The sequence below is a fragment of the Furipterus horrens genome, unplaced genomic scaffold (assembly GCF_987537825.1).
Source record: "Furipterus horrens unplaced genomic scaffold, mFurHor1.1.pri manual_scaffold_13, whole genome shotgun sequence".
NCBI lineage: Eukaryota > Metazoa > Chordata > Mammalia > Chiroptera > Furipteridae > Furipterus > Furipterus horrens.
This window is the reverse complement of record NW_028327183.1, coordinates 14,444,242-14,464,663: the sequence shown is the minus strand read 5'-3', so window position 1 is coordinate 14,464,663 and position 20,422 is coordinate 14,444,242. Positions and strand designations below refer to the sequence as shown.

The window sequence follows — 20,422 nt, the reverse complement described above, 5'->3', positions numbered from 1 at the left end:
AAGTTTATTTATTTATTCTTAGACAAAGGAGAAGGGAAGGAGAGACACTGAATCAATTGGTTGCTTCTTACATGCACCTCTACTGGGGACCAAGCCTACAACCCAGACATGTGCCCTGACCAGCAACCTTCCACTTTGAAGGATGATGCCCAACCAGCCAACCCACACCAGTCAGGACTATAATGTACATAAAACAAAAAAAACAAAACAAAACAAAAAAAAAACTCCCATAAGCATTTTGCTGGTTAACAGTCTTCTTAATCGGCTTTTCTAAGTGTAGAACATTATTCCCAATACGGCATGTGACCCGTATTTATTTATTATTTATCTATTTCTCTACTGATCAACTGATTTTCTGATTAATCCAACTTCCTCATTTGTAAAGTCCCAATTTAATTCACTTAACTTCTGTATTGTTTGGTGTCACCCCTGTTCAGTTTAATGCAAAATATATGAGAGGAACCAAAAAAACCCCTGGAATGTACTTATAAAAAATTGTGTATTTATTCTTATACATTTAAACTACAGTCACCTTCAAAGCATTCTCCATTTGATCCAATGCACCCATCCAGACTTTTTCATTGATCAGAACAGTTTTTGAACTTGTCGATTCTGATGCCTTTTAGTGCTTCTGATGTTTTTTTTCCCCACCTCTTCCACAGCAGCAAAATGTTTCCCTTTGAGGACTCTTTTTTATCCAGGTAAACAAAAAAAAGTCGCTAGGGCGAGATCAGATGAACAGGGAGGGTGGGGCAGTCATAAAATTTTTGGTCAAAACCCGCAACGCTCAGTGCAGTGTGGGCAGGTGTGCTCCTAAATCACCCATCATGAAATGGGCAAGAGTGTTGAAAGAGTCTTCAAAAAAAACAAAACAAAACAATCACTGAGGCAGCCTCTCACAGCACCAGGATTAAAATGAAAACGTATGCTTCTTTTATATTTCCTGATATACCTAGATGATGGTTTCTCCTCCAGAAAGCCTTTCCCAACATCTTTCACCAATTCTGTAGCTGACCATTTCTCCTTTCTCCCAAACACTTTTATCAGAACATCAATAACACTTATTTACATCTCTTGCCTCATACCCTACTTTTGACCCTCAGGAAAAGGATCCTTTTCTTATTCATCTTCTTCTTCTTCTTCTTTTTATAAGAGATAGGAACAGGAGAGAGGAAGAGAAACATCAATGTGAGAGAGAAACATCACTGACTGCCTCTCGTATGTGCCCGACCATGGACCAAACTTGCAACCCAGGCATGTACCCTGACCAGTAATTGAACCCACAACCCTTCACTTCATGGGACGACACCCAATCAACTGAGCCTCTTATTCATCTTTGAATCCCCAGTACCTAATGCCATGCCTGGCACAAGGCAGAAAGATAAGTGTTCACAGTATAGAACGAGCACATCACAAGTGTTCAATAAATACTGCAGATCTCTAAATATCTGGGTTGATCCAATTCACAGCACTTCAGAGAAAGTCAAACTTCAGTATATCTAGAACCAATTAGGTTCAAATATAAAATCTGTATGCGAAGAGCAAACATTATCAATATCGTCGGCGGCGGCAGCCGTCCGTCTCGAGAGACGATGGTGTAGCTTCTTAAGAGTCTATCTGCATTGCCGAGAATGGTTGTGCAGTCCGACTCGGGAGTGACACGGTATCTGTCTCCTCCCGTGTCGAATCGACATCTTGCGATGACGCTGGAGTGTCCTCTCCAGTGGAGCTGAAGCTACAGAGCCTGGGCAGGGTGATATGGAGGGTCTGCTGTTGCCCATGCAGCAGACCCCCCCTCTCTTCGCAGCTGAAGGGTCCAAGGGAAAGACGGAGTCAATACAGCTTGGCTTCAGGTGCGCCGCAGGAGTTGCCGGTGTTGACTACAACGTCAAACCGCCTTAGGGACTCCGGCTCCGGATTTTCTGTCGGGGTTTACTCCCTTAGCCTTTCCCCTGAAGAGGTATGCCGCAAGGCAGCGGAGGTTTTTTGGAGTCAGAGTTTTCCTTCTCTGATTATCAATATAGAACATGTAATTTTAAGTGCCACTTACATTAAGAGGAATACATTAGTAACAATATGTAGTAATTGCAAAACACATAAAACAGTTAAGAACGAATGCTTTTTAATAATCTTAGGAGTTTCAATGTCCATAACTTAGAATTTAGACATTTTATTATGACTCTGACTACTTAACAAAGGGTAGGGAAGAGCAAAAATCAGTATAAATTGTTAATTATGTTTGAGTTAACATGCTTTGTTTTCAAAATTGTTTTATAGAATTTACTTTATGGTTTTAGACCTGATTTTGTTTATTGCTTCCTCTTTTCTTTTGAGAATATTTCTGGCTTGGTTCAGCTATCCAGAACTGCCTACCAACTGTGCTGAGCTCTTGCATATGACATGCAAGCAAGCAAACAAGCACCATTTAACACAATTTAACTTCTATATATCACAGTAGGATGCTGCAGGGAACAAAAGGAGCTGGATGGTACAGTTGTTCTATAGCTCTAAAGTATTGCTTCTCAAATGTTCTCCATGGCAGTACTTATACAAAGAACACTTCCCACTACAGGCACTCATGCCCCATATTGTTGTATAATCTTAAGACAGTCATACAGAATGCACATTCTGTTTCTAAAAAAATATATTTGTTTCAATGTAGAAAATTAAAAATTACTTACCAGTTAAATTATTTAACTCACTGCCCCTCAATGAGCACAACTGAAGCTCCAAGAAGATGGGTCATGCTTATCTTGTGGCTTCAAGTACCCCGGAATCATATCACTTTGTACCCTAAGGGTATTCATATCCCAATTTGAGAAACGGGGATTAAACTAGCCACAACACTTAAGTGACCAACATGTTTCTAACACCCCATTTCCCAAAATTAAGTTTAGTTTTCTCAATAGCTTTTCAAATCAGTACTGTTTCTTTCAGCGGTTCATTAATATGTACTGTGTCAATAACACGTCTAAAAGAACCTGTAGAGCATAAGTTATTTCTGGAATGACAGAAAAGCCCTTGTCCTTTCCATCTATGGAAGTAATAAGATGCCCACTTGGAAAACAGAGATTTGAGAATAGTAGAGCTTTCATTCCTGTTCCCTTCCTCTACTTATTTGCTTCAGGCATAGCGTAGAAGAAAAATCTTAGCAGTCACTTATATGATTTATGCTTATCTAATCTCAGCATTTGTAATTCCTATCTCTATACTCCTTTCTGCCATAACACAAGTGCAATTAAACAATTTTCACATTTTCTGGGGATAAGAAGTGCTTTCTAAGAGCCTGAGAAGATGTAATTTTCACACCCAGAACCCTGCTTTGTTGTTTATGAGATCCCAAAGCCTAGTAGACCCTGACATTTATGAGAAGCCTATTTCAAGTTCCCTGTGATGTCCATTATATTTTATAGCAGAAATTGTAGGCTAAAATACATTTTAAGCGACCCTTTCAAATGTTAAAGAAAATATTGATAATGACTAACACTCTGGTGCAAACACGAGTCATTAGCTAGGTTAACTCAATTAAGACTATTTTAATTTTAATCCAGGATATGAGATTCCCCAAGAACAGGATTCCATCTATTTGTTCCTCTTCAAAATTATAAGTTATCACAAGGGACTTCTGAGATCATTTGCCAACAGTCAAAATATAAATTCCAAAGGTTTCTACAGCAAAGTACCCACCATTTCCTGGGGTTGTTTTTTTATGTACAGGCTCAAAATGGTACTTAATCCTTTACCCACATACTCAACTCTGAGAATAACCTCTCAAATTGATGTTACTCTCTGACAAATGAAGAATAAAATGGTTAAGTAACTTGCTCAGCATCATCCAGCTGGTATATGGCAGTGCAGAGTTTCAAAGTGAGGACTCCCTCATCTTAAAGTCTGTATGCCCTCAACCACCCATCTTCTTGCGTCTCCTATACTCAAGAATGGTCCAACAAATCCTCCAACTCTAGGAGCGTTTTATTACTTCTATTTTTAAGATCAAGAAGTGGAAATAGTATTTACCTCTCCGTGGCTGCAAAGTTAGGTTGAAGGGCAAACACAGAACCTAGCTCTCAAGCCCTTGTTCAGCAACCTGTCCACTAGTGCATCTTGTTCTTCAGCCCCAGGTCTGTGACCATTCTAAAATAAAGCACAAATTATTTTATAAGCATTAAATATACACAAATGCACATACAGTATAAAAGACAAAGTGAGGGCAAAATGAAGACTGATGAAGTTGGGGGAAAATAAAATGCCACCTTACCAATTGGGCCATTCCACAAATATCTATCAAGCTAATAATAAAACATTCAGTTACTTTTTCAGACATTTGCTAAATATATAAAGGACTAAAGATTTGTGATTATCAGAATAGCACTCCACAGAGACAACGCAACCAAATAATGGCACATGTACGAGGTCGGTCCGGAAAAAATCCAACCATCGTTAATATAACAAGAATAGTTTGCACAACATCGCTGTAACCTGGGAGCCAAGGAGAGCGGACTGGAATGTACATGTGAACAATGACGACTCCACTGTACTAGTCAGTGGGGGTGGTAGATGCTGTTAAGTTAGCATGTGTCCTGTGTGGCTGTTGCATTCAAAATGACTGAGCGAGCAGAGCAATGGATCTGCATACAATTTTGCGTTAAGCTTGAACATACCCCATGGAAACTATTCGAATGATTCAGAAGACCACAGCTACGGACAACTAGTGACTGGCAGCTTCAGCATGACAACACGCCTACTTATGCATGTCTTACGCATCAGGTCTAGGGCAGTTTTTTGAAGAAACATCAACTCACCCAGGTGACTTAGCCCTGCTACATACAGCCCAGATTTGGTGCCCTTTGACTTCTGCCTTTTCCCAAAACTAAAATCACCTTTGAAAGGGAAGAGATTTCAGCCTGCTGATGAGACTCAGGAAAATATGACGGGGCAGCTGATGGTGACTGGGCAAACTATGTGAGGTCCCAAGATACCTACTTTGAAGGGGACTGAGGCATCATTGTCCTATGTACAATGTTTCTTATATCTTCTTCAATCAATGCCTCTATTTTTCATAATACAAGACTGGATACTTTCTGGACAGACTTTGTACATTTATCCAAACTACCAAAAAATTAATTCCTACAGATGAAGGAACAGTTTTCTAACATTTTCTTATGTTTAGCAAATAGCAGTTTTACTGATTAAGTTGGTTACACCATGAGTAAAGACTTTTTTTTTTAATTTTAAAAAATTCCTTTATTGAGGAAAATTTCAAACGTAATAGTAGACAGGACAGTATAAGTAATCTCAAAGTACCCATCTCTCAATTACCACATCTTTCATCTAGTCTCCACCACTTTTTTTCTTTTTCTTAAAAATGAATTTTTCAAATTGTTGTTCTATAAGCTATTTTTCAATTTAATAATATAACTATGGGGGTGGGACGCTGACCACTGAAAATTCTAGAAGCACAATATTGAAATATTTTTAAGTCAAATAATGAAATATCTTTTTAACTAAAAATAAACAAACATTTTCTCCCTAAATCACAAATAAATGAACAATCAAGCTTCAGGCAATGGTGGAGTGGAACTTACCTCCAGAGGGTGGGGGAGGAGTAACTTCCAAGTAAAATGAAAGAGCTAGATTTGAATTAAATTTTCAAAGAATTTGACATAAGAGGTATAACCAAGAGGGAATCCAACTCATAATTGACTAAAGCCCACAAAACTAAGCTGATAGAATACTTTCTTAGATGAAGCTGCAATTTACAACACAGAGGACTAGTATATTAACTGAATTGGCCAAAAAAAAGTTTTTTCCATAAAATAAGGCACATAAAAAAAAAAAGTTTCACCAATAACTATTGATTTGGATATTCTGAGTATGTTGGCTATCTCCCGCTATTAGCTTCTAGTGGGAAAGAGGCCAGGGGTGCTGCTAAACATCTTCCAATGCATAAGACAGCCCCACAGCAAAGAATCATTTGGCCAAAATGTCAATAATACCAAGAAACTTCACAAACCACTTTTGATACATTTGATCAATCACAGCATCTTCTCCATACACTGCAGAAATCTTTTTTTGTGTGTTTCAGTTGCACTTTTACCTTTCTTGAAATAATAAAGCATAATATGCTGAAAATGTTGCATATTTTTTTCCAGCTTCAATATTAAAAAGGCTGCACAAAAATTCCCCAATTTGGTAAGTTTTTTTTTTTAATGCACGCTGATGTGACAGTTGTCACAAGACAGTTGACAAAAATGTTTCAAACGAAGTTAAAGACAACTAAGTACTTCATATGGAAAAAACTAAACAAACTTTTTGGCCAACCCAAAAATTCAAGAAACACTTTCGCACTGGAGTCCACATACTGTTACTAGCATGCCTTAAAGGGAACGAGAATCCATGCCCCTGAAAATTCTAAGACTAACTAAAAATGAGAATCAAGTGTGGAAAAATGACTATTCTTGAGGTATGTGTCAGCAGTCTATATGCAATGCCACTTCTTTGCACCCAAATACTAATCACTGAGAAAATGCACAAAGATACTGCCAAAGAAGATCTGAAAATGATGACTGAAGTTTAGGAATGTTTTAAAAGACATGGTATGCCAAATCCATACATATAATTATGAACCATGGTCTTCAAAGTTATACGTTATTTGCTACTACTATTCTTTCTAAACCTGTATGCTTTCTCAAATACTAAATTATGACAATTCTTAGTTGTTTGAAGAGGGACCTAATTTTTGGCAAAGGAGCCTGAAGTAATCTGAACCAAAACGATAAGGTAGACAGATGGTCAACGAAGTTTCTGGTTTAAAAAAATGAAATGGAACCTAAAAAGTAGATGATGTGGAATGAATTCAACACCAGCAGTATATCTGAAGCAAAAGAAGTTTCTGGAGGTGAATTTCTGTCAGCAGGCACCCTGGTGCAAGGCTCTGCCCCAAGACGACTCCTCAGGGTATTTGTCAGCCACAGGTGGCCTCCACTACTCTGAAGGAACTCCCCAAGCCACCCAGAAGTCTTGGGTGGGTGCCCTCATTTTTGTGTGTTCCTTAACCCTTTGAGTGTCATGCGTAATTTGAAATTTGGATCAACATGAGAAAAAATCATATCAATATATAACCTGAGGTACAAAAACAGAGAACAAAACATAAAATATGAATTACAGTATTCTATTGTTATTTACATTGATAGGCCATTAAAAAAAAGAGTTGCTGGGAGTGACGCTGGCACTTCTGGGAAAATTTGTCAGTGTTTGCTCACAGCGACATTGGCACTCAAAGGGTTAAAGCAAAATCCTAAATACCTTAGAATTTAAATGCATCTTAAGGATAACTTTTACAGCTCCTAAACTTTGTGTTGAACAATTCCCCAAGATAACTGTTTACAATTACTTTTAAATAAGCAGTATTTCCCTATTTGGACAGTTATATTGTAATCTTCCTCATAATACTGATTTAAGTAATACGTAAATTATTTTGGGTAACCTCAATTTATTCTCTGTAGATTTATTTTCCCAATAAAAACAAGTAGGAATCCTGACAAATGGGAATTCTCAAAGGAGAGCAACTCTGTGGATAAGGTCTATACCATCAAAAAAGCATAAATGATGTATAAGACTAAGAAGTTAATGGCTGCATATGGCACAACTGAATGAAGACACAAAATACGGTCTATGGAGCACCATACTAACCTGGAAAAACAAGCTTTACTCCTGGCTCAGTTACAGACTTTCTGGATTTTAATTTTTAAGCTGTGTGGATCTTAGTAAGTAAAACATACCACCTGCCACCCACAACTTCAAAAGGAAAATACTGAAAGTCACAATGCAAAAAACTACAGAAGTGGACTAATATTAGACAATTAAGTGTGGTTCTAGTCCCAAACCCAACACTCCATCAACACTATTGCATTTAATTAGTGCAATTTTACTGTGGAGGAGGGGGTGAAGGAACATTTTGTAGGGTTCAAAAGGGATGTTGAAAAGACTCTCCTATGGAGACAAGATTGTTGCAAAAATTAACAGATTGAGATTATACACAGTGGACCAACAATTTTGCTTAGCACCAGGCTATTTTAATTTCCTCATAAGCATAATGTAACTTTTCTTTAAAAAAAGAAAAAAAACGTTAATCAAGACTTTCTTCTCCCCAAAGCAACCAGAGTGGCTGCACATCAACTGCAGTACCCTACTATATTAGGGTATTTTAGGAAAGAGCAAAAAGACAATTCCACAGAAAGCCTTTTAACGATGCAAGAAGTCTTAAGGGCACAGTAAATTTAATATACGTGCCCTGTTTAACTTCTTGCAGCCTATAGGGTACGTGGAATTAACTTCACTAGTTGATCTAAACTCAAAGCAAGCATGAAGATTAAGTATGAGAATGTTTACTTAATTCTGAACTCAGGGCTACAGGAAGTCTGCTACTAAATAGTAGTTACATTAGGCGTAGATATTTATAAACCAACTGCAGCAAGTGACCCAAGATTCAATTACAACATCAACCCTCAGATTTCAGCGTATGGGCAAATTACCAGTGGAGTCAAGAATAAATTCATTCTGCCCTACTGGAGCTTTAGATCGGGTTGCCGAATCCCAGAGAACTACCTTCGCCTAGCCCTAGAGCATCAGGTACTAAGTACTGCACTAAGTTAGGGTCAAGACATATTAAAGCACGAGGGAAACTCAAGGGTAGTCTGCCTAACTTGGCCAGCCCATAATCCCGATCTTAGGAAATTGTCACATCACTTGAGATTAGTGTGAAACTAAGTTTTGATGCCTTTGAGATCTCTTAGCGCACAAAGTCAAGCTATCACTCACTGTAAGGGGAGTCCGACCCTGGCTCCAGAAAAACTACTTGGTGCGTAACTCGTGTCTTTTCCGCTCACCGTGGAGAGCCGCACCGGTAGGGTCCGACAAAGAGCCCGGGCGCTAGTTTAGGGGCGCAGCGGGGCCCGGCGGGGGCGGCGAGCGCGCGTCCCCCCGCCCGCTCAGGCGGCGTCGAGGCGCGAGCAGCTCAGCCAGCCTTGCAGAGGGAGCTCTCGGCAGCTCTGGGGTCCCTCTGCTCGCAGCAGCGCCGCCTGCGCCACTCGGTGGAGACGGAGACCAGCGGCGACGACGTGCAGACTGGCAGCGACCGCCGAGCAGCCTCACAAGGCGGCCGGGTAGGTTCCCGGGACCCGGCGGGCTGGAGGATGGGCAGCCCGAGAGGCGTTGGCCAGGGCCCGACACCCATACTGCACAGAGACCCCGCTACGCGCGCGGAGGCAGAGTCGGGACCCTCAAGGAACGCGGACGCGGAGATCGCCTCTCGGCTGAAGCCACCCGCCTCGGGTGGGGCGGAGGGCAGAGGGCGGGCCGCGGCCGGGCGATCGGTCGAGCCAAGAACCGGTCTCGAGGGCAGAGACAAAGGAAGGAAAATGGAGTCGCTTGCGCGCGGGCCTCTGTCGCGGTCGCCGCCGGAGGCCTAGCGCGCCGCCAGGAGGAAGGCCTAGCGAGCCGGGTGTGTTAGGGGGGGCTGGCCGGGCCGTGGCGGCGACGGGCAATGGCGGCGGCCGCGCCGCAGCAGGGACGGTAGAGGGAGACAAACACCCCCCGGCGGCGGCGCTGGCGCCGGGCTGCAGCCAGCGCCGACCGGAGCGGCCCCATCGTGACACCTAGAGGCGGCCCGCGAAACCTCCTCCACCCGGGGCCCCCTTACCTCCGCGCCACACCCCCCGCAGAGCCCGCTCCGCCGCCGCTCCACCGCTCCGGCCACCTGGCGTCTCCGGCCAGCTCCGCGCACCCGCACCGGCCACCGCACCGCCGCTGCCGCCAAAGAAGCAGCTCCGCGCACGGTTTAATCACTCCACAGGCTCGGACACAAAATGGCGGCGGCGCGGTGCAGTGCGCCTGCGTCGGCGCTGCCGGGGCCGCGGGTGCTGATAAGGGAAGGGACGGGTGGGGGGGCCGGCCGGGCGACGAGTGGAGGGCGGGGGAGGAAAGGTGAGGGGAGGGGTTGGCGCAGGGCAGCATGGGAAGCGGCCCCGGGCGCCAACTTTCAAAAGCGGGCGCGATGGCGTAACGGGACGCGCCGCGAGTCACGTCACGCCGCACGCGCCCTCCCGCGCTCCCCCACGGCCGCGCGTGGGTTCCGCGGGCACCGCGACGTCCGTACTCCCGCTGGGTGGGGCTTCTTGGGCGGAGGTCGCCGCCTCTAGGCAGTCCGAAATCCTGGGGCCGCTTAATCTGGTTGTTTAGTCGCAGTCTCTTGCTCTGAACTCGTAAAGGGGCTGTAGGGTGCTTGGGGCTAGCCCTTGTGGGGCTAGGTGGCGGGGCAGAGGCGGATCTGGGGCTAGGCCCCGCCCCAGTCTCCACCCTAGCCTGGTCCGCCCCACCCTCTGAGCGCCGCACCGCATCCCGCCAAAGTAAGGGCTGTCGGGTCCTTGTGAGTTCTGATCTCAGAAACAATTCAACGTCCGCGAGCGACAGCGAGAAGAGCTGTTTTTTACCAGCAGCTTTTGCCCTAGAAGAGGGCTTCCTCCTGTCCCCAGGCCACCTCAGCCCGGAGACGGCAGCGGAGGACCAGACTTGATGCTTTTACACGATTATAGCAGTCGTCTTTGGCCTAAAGGACTTTGTGTATTTGGCGCGCTGTAATTCTGTATTTCAAAATGTATGTTTCTTGTCTTAGCCCCGAGGGCTGTTATATTTTCTGTGGGCGGAGTCTTTCAGCCGCTCAGAGTGCGGTCGCCCCTCTCGCTCCCCAGGATGCACCTGCGGACTTGACCCAACCGGCGATAAAGTTGACTGAAGACTGGATATTCTGGTGGCTCCGGGAGGAGAGCCTTTGGTACTTTTGAGAATCTGACTCGGGATTGTATTCTCAACTCCCTTAGATGTGGATAACAAACGAGCCTAACTTTAAGGGGACAGGGTCTGCTCCATTTTTTCTATTACTAGAATACTGCCCCGATATTGACAGGTTTTTTTTTTTTTTTTAAGGTAATCAGAAATCTGGATTTTTTTTAAAATGGAAAATGTCCAGATATTTAGACGTTGGCAAATAAATTTTTTAAACTGCACGAGCTGCCTAAACCACACATGTGGTTTAATCTGACTTAAGGGAAAGAGTGAAGAGAAATTCAGGTGCCAAATACTAGGCACTCCAGCATTCAGAGAGAGGGTAATGGAGATGGAGAAGGTGCAGCCAGGAAGGCAGAAGGAAATCCACGTGTTGAGCTGTGAACTTTAAGGGCTGAGAAGGTTTCAGGTAGGAGGGGTGTGGTTGGTTGTGTCTAGTGCTGCTGAGAAGGATACTTGGGATGGAGACATGGTTTGGATTGGTCACCTTGGAGATCACTGAAGAATATTGGTGGCCTTGGCTTGCTTGGTGTTGGTAAATCAGAAGTCTGGACATGATTACAATGGGATGAAGAATGAACGGGACAGTGAGGAAATACGAGACTGCACAGGTAGACAACGTAAGAGAAGTTTTTCTGTGAATGGAGCAAAGAAATTTAGGGATAACTAGGAGCATATGGGATCAAGAGAGGAGATGTTTGAAAAGATGGTAGGGTTCTAGAGCATGTTTTTGTGCCATTGGGAGGGATACAGTAGAGAGGCTTACTTGACCTGTGTAGGAGTGAAATCCATGAAACGATATAAGGAAACTGGATGCTTCCACTGATAATCAGGGTAACTAAGGTAAAGATCATACAACAAATTGATGTTTCCTCTCGCGCTCTAAAAAAAAGAAATTATAAAAAGACTCAAACATAAAGAAAAGGGAAACTTAGAGGAAAATAACCTCTGGAGTATTTGCATTGTTCATATTCTTCAGCCCTTTACCCCCAAAACTCCTGGTAGCCTTTATGAACTATGTACTAGAAACAACAAGCTGGCTTGCACTTAAATTGTTAGCTTCTTATTCTTTCTAGTATCTTTAATAATCTGATTAATTCACTTTCTCTAAGGCTTTAGTTCAAACCATCTTCTAAGGCTTTAATGTGGACAAATACAAGGCAATGTATTCAGATGGGAAAAAAACCTCAGCTATGTTTACAGTTATAATTGCTTTGGTCAGAATATTTGTATTGCCTTCAAAGATCATATGTTGAAATTTTAATGCCAGATGTGATGGTATTAGTAGGTGGAGCTGTTGGGACGTGCTTAAGTCATGAGGGTAGAACCCTCATAGATGTGATTAGTGCCTTTTAAAAGAGGCTTCAGAGAGATCCCTAGCCCCTTTCACCATGTGGAGTCACAAACAAGAAGGAACCGGCTATGAACCAGGAAGAGGGCCTTCACCAGAATGTGACCATGTTGGTGTTTTGACCTCAGTCTTCCCAGCCTCCAGAACTATAAGCAATAAATTTCTGCTGTTTATAAAGCAACCAGTCAGTGGTATTTTGTTATAGCAACTGAGACTGTATTTATGTTATATCAACTATAATTACAACTATATGACCTCTGAGTCATCACTTAGAAGCCAGGAATGGAGTCTAAGTGGCCTTGGAGCCTGCTTACTGAAGACAAAGATCCAATGTGCTGCTCTGACACAGGGCTGAGAAAATGCTGAGGATCACTAGGAAGGATCACTTGTAGGAAACTGATGTGTCCTACTTCGTGGAATCGGCTAAGGAACGGATAGCCAAGCCAAAAAGATAGGATGTTTCAGGCTGGACAGAAACAAGCAGAGAGGGAAAAGTAATATGAGAGGTTGATATGATAGGATGATAAAATTAAGGACAGGTTTGTTCCCTGCAGTACTACACCAGACTACCTCACCAGTGAGTACTTTGGTGATTTAAAACCACTCAATGAGTTTTGGCTGGTGTGGCTCAGTGGACTGAGTGGCGACCTGCAAACCAAAGGGTCGTCGGTTCAATTCCCAGTCAGGGCACATACCTGGGTTGCAGACCAGGTCCCCAGTTGGAGGCATGTGAGAGGCAACCACACATTGATGTTTCTCTCCCTCACTCCCCCTCTCTCTAAAAATAAATAAATAAAATCTTTAACTAAAAGTAATGCCACTCAATGATCTAAGGAGAAGTGTTCGTCCCATGGACTGTCTCTTAGGTTTATGGTCCGTAAGAGTTGAGGGCACTATCAGCAGAAGGCTCTCAGCTTACCACATGGCATTCGTGAAGTCACCATGTTCCAGGATCCGGCCCTAAGCCTTGCAGAGAGGACCAGAATTGTAGTCTGTATCCTAAGAGTGGATTCCTTCCTTAAGCACTCGTTAGGTTCATAGGAACTTGGTGAATGAGCAGAGTGCTGTTTTACTAAGTTGCAGGTGGACCAGTGCTTTCATGCTGGCGAAAGATGTGTTCTTGCTCCACTGGAGAGCCTCCTGGGAAGCCAAATTACTAGAAACTTTGGTGAACAGTTAATTAGATTGAGATGTTAGTTATATAACTTAAATGTTATATAACTGGATGCTGAAGTCAGATTGTCCAGCATTTGAGTCTTGTCTTGGCTCCTTACAGGCCATGTGATCTTGGGTGAATTAGTAACAACTAAACTGTAGGTTTCTTCTTGATAAGATAGGATGATAATTACTTCACACAGTGGTAAGAATTAGAGACTATGCAAGTAAAGCTTTTCGCATTATCCTAGGCACCAGTAATCATATAATAAATGTACAGTGTTGTTATTTCTTTTATTTTTATGCTTCTTGTTACCTACCCTCACTCCCAAATCTACTCCTGATAGATATGATCTTTCTAGATTCATTAATAGAATCAATTACTGCCTAAGCTTTCCTTGGCCTGGGAGCCATTCTTTCTGGGGAAGGTGTACTTTGTGCTCTAATTCTCAGAAGAATGATTCTATTTCCACAAGTTGCCCAAAAGTTGACCCATAAAGCTTGCTATAATCATGATCATTTGTGTTTTTCTGTAATAACGTTTTAAAAAAAGATTTTATTGATTTATTTTTAGAGAGAGGGGAAGGGAAGGAGAAAGAGAGGGAGAGAAACATCAATGTGCCATTTTCTCTCCCACGCCCCAAGCTGGGCATGCAACCCAGGTATGTGCCCTGACTGGGAATCGAACCTTGACCCTTCAGTTCTCTGGCTGGCGCTCAATCCACTGAGCCATACCAGCCAAGGCTATAATAACTCTTTAAGCAAGAGAAACAAATGAAGGAGAGATGAAGTAACAGTGGGCAAGAATCTTCCTGCCCACTTTGGGGATAGGACCTAAACGTACACCTGAATACTCCTGATGCCTGTGTATCTATTGGGGACATGTGTGAGTTGTAATCCAATTCAGTAAGCATTTAGTGAGCACCTACTGTATTCAACTCCCTGTTCTAGGCCCTGGGGATACAAAGATGACCCAAGATGTGTTTCCTGCCATTGAACTCAAAAGTTTAACTGGTCAGATTTGTTAGAAAGCGACAAAAACAATTAATGCAATAATTGTTATGGGAAGAAATGGACCAATAGATAAAGGAGCAAATCATTGTTTTAGCTGAGCATTAACAAGCAAGGCAAAGGTATATTATGGTGAAGAATCATAATCAAGGATATAAAAGGTCACAAGAGTGTTAGGGGGACAGCAAGTCATCCCACACCATTTGACTAGGCTTTCAATGTCAACTGCCAGGGCTAACCACTTTCTCCTAACATTTTAAAGAGCTGCCCTTCTATATCACCTTCTACCCAGATCACAGGAATGTTTTTCCTTATTGATGTCTGCTTTCTTCGGATCCCGGTAAAAGCCATATTTATTTTTTACCTCTCAGCTCAAATTACTGCTTTCTAAAGTCTAAATGACCTTACTTAGACCTATATCCCTATAGTTTGTGCTCTTACTTGCATTTTTCAGACAGGCATTGATCATTCTTTAATTATCTCATTTTACAAAACACCTTTTCATGCATGCCCTTTTTATTGATGTCCACAGCTCTGTTTGAAGAGCCAGACAGTTTTGTCCCAAACTCAAGAAATGAATACTTTCTCAGAGTCATCCAATAACTTCTTGGTAAAACCAGAATGAGTACTCAGACTTGCCATCCCCACCTTCTCTCTTCCTGTTGTTTTCACTGGCTACCCAGAGGTCTTCACTCTCAGATACATTTCTAGCCATCCTCTGGATGTAATTCTTTAGCTCAGAGGCTGCTTTGGAAGGGGAAGGGAAGGGAGGTCTAGCAGACAGGTTCTGGGCCTCCGCTTCCTCCCCCTCCCCTACTTCTCCAAATTTTATGATTTGTTTAGGGAGAAAAGTGATTCCTGCCCCTAAAATAAGTTGGACACTACTCCCTTAACCCAAAGGAAGGCCTTTAATGATGAAAATTTCAGGCCCTTGGAAGGCAGATAGCAGAGGTATTTGGAGTAATGACATTAATCTACAAGTATGTCCGAGAAACCGAGACCTAGGTCTATGCTTGAGGCCAGGTAATTCTGGAGATAGAAGATGTCCTTAAGTGCCTTATATTTTGCCTTATACTAGTCTGGGAAGGCCACATTAAATCTCATGAGCATTAGTAGGTAAAAGTCAAGGATGGAAAGGCAAGTAAAAGGTATGGACTGCAGGTGTGGGAGGAACAGTTGGTCACTGGACATCGCAGTAGTCCTGAGACTTTTCAGTAAAGCAAGAATGACTCCAACTTCTGCCTCTAGCTTACAGTCCTTTCCTCTTGCCCGAGATCTACATATCCAACTTTGTTCTGGATACTTCCTCCTGGATGGCTCCCAGGCCACCCTTATGGCCTTGTTACTCTCCTCCTAACCTGTTTCTCTAAGGCTCCCCCTTTTCAATGAAAAATGCTACCATCCATCCATCCATCCATCCATCCATCCATCCATCCATTCATCATATAGGCCAGAAACCTGGGCTTCATTCTTTCATCTCCTACATCCTGTCAATCACCAAATCCTGTCTATTCTGCCTTCAGAACATTTCTTCATGCTAACCTGCCCATCCCCACTGCCTGTACCCTGGCCCAGATTCCTATCACTTCTCCTGACCAGAACTTTGGACTCATCACAGTGTCTTCTTGCCTCCACTTCTTGCCTAAGTGACCTCTCCAAAGTAGAGATGTGATCACAACATTCCCCTGCTTCAGGCTCCAGGCTGGCTCAGTGCCCTGGCAGTAAATTCCAAACTCCTCAGCTTCTCCAGAAGGCCTCTGTGACCAAGTCCCTGATCACCTCTTTACCTTCGTTTCTAACTGTCCCCTCTTACCCATGTGGATTCAATTTGCTTACCTCCTCCACCAGTCTGACCCCTCTCCCTCTCTATATTGTGCCCCCATCAGGCTTCCCTTCCCTTCCTTAGCTGGGATCCCAGTTGTGCAAGTGCGTTCTAGAGAGCTGTACTTTATGGGGGACTGTGGGGAACATTTTGAGTGTCCAGGCTTTTTCTGCTTTGAACATGCTTGAAATGCTTTCAGGTTGTGTTTGAGATAAGACCAAGACATCACTTAGGGAGCTGAATAAGGAGCCGAGAGCTAGATACACGTTTTAGAGGTATACATCAAAAGCTAATCTTGATCACCCACTGTGTATTTGGCCTTGGTTGCTGAGGATAGTAAAGACAGACGCAACCTAATTAAATAGAGAATTGCCTGGAACATGTGTTAAGAATACAGATTCCCTGGCCCCACCCCAGACCTCTGAATTTGAATCTCCAGGGAAGTTCTCAGGTGAATCTTAGAAGTGGGTAAGTTGGAAAGACCAAACCATATTTCATTTATAAGAAATATCTAGAATAGGCAAATCTATAGAGACAGAAAGTAGATTAGTGGTTCCCTCAGGATGGGGATGGGGCTATGGAGAGGTGAAGGCCCGGGGATGATAGCTAAGGGGTGCAATTTCTTTTGGGGTTGATGAAAAATGCTCTAAAATTTATGGTGGTGATAATTGCTCAATTCTGTGAATACGCTAAAAGCCATTGAACTGTATGTTTTAAGTGGGTGAATTGCATGGTATGTGGACTAAATCTCAGTAAAGCTGTTTAAAAACAAGTAAAACAAATTTGGACCAACCTCCATAAGGGACTTGGGTGGTGCCTGTAACCTAGAATAGTCAGCAAATACTTATGGATATATATAGGGTAGGGCATAAGTAGGTCTACAGTTGCTTGTATGGAAAATAATATGGTAATAAGTATAATACAAGAATATGCTCTGTGTTGCATGTACTCACAACTGTAAACCTACTTTTGCCCCACCCTGTACATGGAGGGGTACGAAGTGAAGGAACAGTTGAAGTAGGGTGTGATTAGTATTCTGTTAGGGAAGTGCAGGCTCCTGTGACAAGGGGGTAGTGGAGGGGCAGCTTCCTGAAGAAGTCCGTGATGTCTAGGTTGAAGCCTGTCAGGTGAACAGGCATTATTGCGAGACACGATGAGGGGTAGGAGGAGTGTACCATGGTTAAGCAAGCGAGCCCTGCAAGCACACGGTGAGGCTTCAGTGCAGAGCGAGAAGGAAAGGTGGGGAGGGGAACTGACTCAAAGGGCTTTGTGAGCCAGGTTGAGGGGGATGGGGTTTTCCCTAACGGAGAGCCTGTAGTGGTGGATTTATGTTTTAGATATCACTCTGATTCACTGTGGAGAATGGATGGAAGAGGGGCAGGACAAGGGGCAGGAAGCTTATGAGGGGGCAGTTTTAGTGTCTCCATGAGAGGTCAATGTGTCCTGAATCTGAGTGGTGTCAATGGGAATAGAGAGCAGTGGATAGAATTTAGAAATATTTAGGGCATTTTTTCTTTATCTTTTTCTCATTACTCTTAACCCGAGGATATGTTTATTGATTTTAGAGAGAGGAATGGAAAAGGGTGTGTTTGGGGGGGGGATAAATTTGGGGCATTCAGGTGAGAGGGTTCTGATGGTTGGGATTAGGGGACAGAAGTAAAAGTCAAAGATGAGGCTGAGTTCTGTGGCTTGGGTACCTGGGTAGTTGCTAACCCCAAGAGCCCTGGAGAAGAAACAGATTTGGAGATGTTGAGTGGGATTTGGAGCATGCTGTTCAAAAGGAGATGTCCAGTCCATCAGCGGCTGGATATGGGGGTCTGGAGGACCCCAAAAAACTGAACTGCACACCACCATCCTTCCCATGACACCTGTCAGTCACAGAGAGCTCGGAGCTGTGCCATGTAACCGCTGGCACACGGCCTCAGCATATATAGATGGAATGCGTGAGGTGGTTCAGGGAGCACGTGTCAAGAGCAAGGAGAAAAGGCCTGGAATGGAATCCTCTGGAGTGATATTTGTAAGGTGATGCTTGAGGAGATGGAGGCGGAGGTTTTAAGGAGATTCAGAGGAAATAGCTAGAAACGTAGGTGTTAGCTACAGCAATTCATCTGTTTATTCAGCTGCTGGAAGTCAGCATTTATTGAGGGCCCATATGTCCTGGGTGTATTCAGAGACAAGTGAGACTTGATTGTTGACATCAAACTTAAACCACGGCCATCACCCCATTACAGCCTTCTGAAACAAGAGGCCCCTTTCTTGTAGGCCACTGACAGTCTTATCTCCTTAAGGATAGATTGCTGGTCCTTAGCAGTTTTATAGGCCCTGGAGTCCTTCCCGAGGTCGCCGTCCTGTATTATCCGGGCCCAAAGGAGCCAGGTCCAGCAGTCAAGCTTTCTGTCCATGGGGGATGTATGGCCTGAATAGGACACTCCAGAGCTGGCAGGGGGGCAGAGTGCGTATGGAAGGAAAGGAGGGAATGTGTCGTATGCCTCGGGTTCAGCAAATTGTACCCACACACCAGGCATAGAAACACATTTAAGAAAGGCACCCCCGCTCTGTGGGTGCGACATAGAAGCAGTCCGCTTCCCATGTGCCAGCCCATCTGCTTTTTTGCCTTCACAAACATGCGTGTTTTTTTTTTCTTTCTTTTTTTTTTTTTTTGGTTCTCTGCAGCTTTGAATACATGAGGAAGAGGAGTGGGAGACAGGAGGAAAGGTAAGGTTGGAGGAGGGTAAGAGGGAAGGAGGGGATTGCAGGGGGAGCAGCCAGTGACCAACACAATAAATCGGATCCTGGACCACCTCAGCCTGGCTCCTTTTTTTGCAGTCTGTGCTTATCAGTTTCCGTCCAGGAAGAGCCCTAAGGATGGTGACCAAGGCATGGCTGTGGCCTTGATGGGCTTGATTGATGGGATACTCCCCAGTGTGTCAGATGCCTTGGAGGCCCACTTCCTTCTGTTCCCCTCTGCCCCTCCATCCCAGAGGCTTGCACAGGCCACACAGGACAGGTGGGCACAGGCTTTCCCTGCCCTGCTGCCTTTGACTCCAGATGGTATCATCAACTTCCCATCTGCTGGGGCAGCAGGCTCCTGGCTGTCTGGAGTGTGGGGCAGCAGGAACCAATGCCTCCCTGAACCTGTATGACCTCAGGGTAGGAAGTAGGGGAGTGCTGGGAAGACCTGTGGGAGGCACCTGTGAGGCTGTGTGTTGGAGGAGGGGAGGCTGCACAGGAGTGTGGACAAGGACTCTGCCCTCTACCATCTCACAGATGTGGGCATGGGCCTGGGTGTAGGAAGCCATTAGCCTGACTTCAAGTCACTGATGGAAGAAGGGGTTGAGTGGTCATTTAGTGGTTGATTCGCCCTGCTCTAAGGCAGGAAGGCTTGATGGGGCAAAGCACTAAGGCTCTTTCTGTCTTGGCTTTGACAGTCCTTTACCTGTACCCAGGTGTGCTCACAGCACCCACCCTGACCCTCACATTCACCCTTAGCTAGTAGGCTGTGACCTTAGAATCCTCTTTATAGGGGACAGAAAGTTAGGGGCCCTATCCATTTCCAACATTGGCAGTGATGCAGGGCCACTCGGATTTTCAGTGACAGTCCCAGTTGACCCCCAACTGGGATAATTTTTCCATCCTACATTTCTGGCCTAGGCTGTCTTCTCCTGTGGATTGAACTGTGTGAGCTCGTGCCGGCCCAGTCACCCGCCTGCACTTTCCCAGGACCTGATCAGCCAGTGTTTACTTCCTCTTTCCCCACCACACAGGCTATGCTTTGGATGCAAGTGGACAGTCTTGCCCTATCAGTGGGCCTCTTGTGGGGCCCCAGGGGCTCCTAGGGTTGGTTTTGGACTGCAATCCTCCTGCAGGGGACCTTAGGGCAGGCCCAAACTGTGGCCAGCTTTAGGTGCTGGTTTGGTCTCTAGCATTTATTTGCCTTCTTCACCCTCTGCCACCCCAGCCTGCCACCCAAAAAAACTGAACTGCATACCACCATCCTTCCCATGACACGCTTCAGTTACAGAGAGAGCCCAGAGCTGTGCCAGTGTGCTAAGGGCTGCCTGCCTGCCCACAACCCCACCCGTCTGGAATGAGGCACCTGCATCCACACACAGGTGTTTCCTGTGCTCCTTCCTGTTGCCGTTTTTTTTTTTTTTTTTTTTTTTTTCTTCTTTTTTTTTTTCTGCTCAGCTTGGCTTCCCCAGCAGATGGTTAAGGGCCAGCAAAACCTCTTTATACACAAC

The 20,422-nt window shown here is 44.4% G+C and overlaps 2 protein-coding genes across 5 annotated transcripts in view; one reads left to right on the top strand and one right to left on the bottom strand.

Annotated features, from left to right (window-relative positions):
* The window catches only part of CTCF (CCCTC-binding factor), a 47,989-nt gene extending 38,095 nt beyond the window's left edge, over positions 1-9,894 (bottom strand). The window contains exons 1-3 of one of the 4 annotated variants that reach the window (XM_090259570.1): positions 9,701-9,894; positions 4,018-4,134; positions 2,682-2,793 (exon numbers count right to left, since the gene is read on the bottom strand). The gene's annotated coding sequence lies outside the window, so the exon portion shown is untranslated. Of the gene's footprint in view, positions 1-2,681; positions 2,794-4,017; positions 4,135-8,888; positions 9,290-9,700 lie in introns of those variants that run through there. The other 3 variants (XM_090259573.1, XM_090259572.1, XM_090259571.1) reach the window with 3 other exon arrangements.
* Positions 8,967-20,422, top strand: part of AGRP (agouti related neuropeptide) — a 58,385-nt gene continuing 46,929 nt past the window's right edge. Inside the window, exon 1 of the mRNA XM_090259574.1 lies at positions 8,967-9,164. The gene's annotated coding sequence lies outside the window, so the exon portion shown is untranslated. The remainder of the gene's footprint in view (positions 9,165-20,422) is intronic.